The 1,712-nt window shown below is 32.5% G+C and overlaps 1 pseudogene; it reads right to left on the bottom strand.

Moving 5' to 3' along the window:
* Positions 1-895: 895 nt before the first annotated feature.
* On the bottom strand, positions 896-1,505 carry LOC132804118 (small ribosomal subunit protein uS2c-like; annotated as a pseudogene).
* Between the last annotated feature and the right edge of the window lie 207 nt (positions 1,506-1,712).

The raw sequence follows: 1,712 nt of genomic DNA, 5'->3' as shown, positions 1-1,712 counted from the left end.
TGAATGCCACTTGTAAATAATCCAAGGAACACGACAGGGATAGGAACTACTAAAGGTACTAAAGAAACAAGAACAACAACTACTAATTCATCGGCTAATATATTTCCAAAAAGTCAAAAACTAAGCAATAAGGGTTTTGTGAAATCTTCTAAGATGTTAATAAGCAAAAGGATTGGGGTTGGTTAAATGTATTTATCGAAATAACCTAATCCCTTTTTTGAAATGCCCACATAGAAATATGCTACTGTCGTGAGTAAAGCAAAAGCAACAGTAGTACTTATATCATTTATGTGCGCGGCTAACTCCCCATGAGGTAATTGTATGATTTACCAGGGTAAAAGAGCCCTTGACCAATTCAAAACAAAAATAAGTAAAAACATAGTCCTAATAAATGGAACCCAGGGACCATATTCTTCTCCATTCTGCGTTTTGCTCATGTCTTGAATGAATTCAAGGACATATTCAAAGAAATTCTTACTGTCAGTCGAAATGGTTTGTGGATTACAATTAGCTATAATGGTTGAACCTAATAAGATAGCAATTAAAACCCAAGAAATAACAAGTACTTGGCCATAGACTTGGAAACTTCCAGTTTGCCAATAGAAATGTTAGCCTACTTCCACACCGGATAGATCGTATGACTCTTTTAGTGTGTTGATGGAACATAATAAAACATTCATATTAACCTCTAAAAGAAATAGAACTTTCAAAGGAATTATTTTGATTCAACCATCTCATTTTCGATTTGCATACTTGCATTGGATATTTTGAACACCTACTAATCGCATAATATCCTCGGTTATTTTTATCTATTTTATGTAAGTCATAAATAGTAACCGATTCAATAAATCTATTCTATGGAGCTCCAAAAATAATTTACTTATCTTATTATTCATCAAGAATTTCGTATATAGCTAGAATGGCCCTCACAAATAGCAAATACTAATTTGTTAAGAATTAATCGAATTTAAGCTATAGTGTCATCATTTGTCATAATTGAAATATTTGCTAGATCTAGGTCATAATTTGTATCGATTAAACAAATCATTGGAATGCCCAAAGTCATACATTCGCAAAGAGCTGTAGATTCTTCTTGTTAATAAACAATTAGTACAATATCGAGCAATCTAGTCATATATTTAATCCCACCGAGATAGGTTTGCAAGTGAGATAATTGTCTCTTCAACACAATTGCATCCCTTTTCGGAAGATGATTGAGTCTCCCCATCTTTTATTCCGTTCTAAAGTCCCTGAATTTATGAAGTCTTAAGTCCCTTTATTGCAGCTTGTGCTACTGAATCCGCTATTTTATTTTTGGTACCAACAATTAAGAATTGTTTTCCCCTACTTGCTGCATTAAAAACTAAATCATAAGCTTCTGCCAAAAACCAAGCAATTCTGGTAAGATTTATAATATGAGGATTTCATTTCCTAGTACCATGACCAAAATGAACTCCCGCTCCCATCATCTCTTCCAACTTGATGCTCCAATATCTTCTTGTCATAAAGAAAAAAAAAAAGAACCTTAAATAGAAATAAATAATTGTTCCAACGAAACCTTCTCTTCTACTGAAGATTCGCCATTGATGCATAATCCAAACCATTCATTTCTTTCTATTTGTTATTATCTTTATTTCTATTACGAAATTAAACTACCACAACACAAATAGAAAAAAGGATGACTTTGCTTTTAAGAATCATTAAATCCTAGA

The sequence above is a fragment of the Ziziphus jujuba genome, chromosome 6, assembly GCF_031755915.1.
Source record: "Ziziphus jujuba cultivar Dongzao chromosome 6, ASM3175591v1".
Taxonomy (NCBI): domain Eukaryota; kingdom Viridiplantae; phylum Streptophyta; class Magnoliopsida; order Rosales; family Rhamnaceae; genus Ziziphus; species Ziziphus jujuba.
Note: the sequence above shows the minus strand (reverse complement) of the source record. Positions and strands in the feature narration are given on the sequence as shown.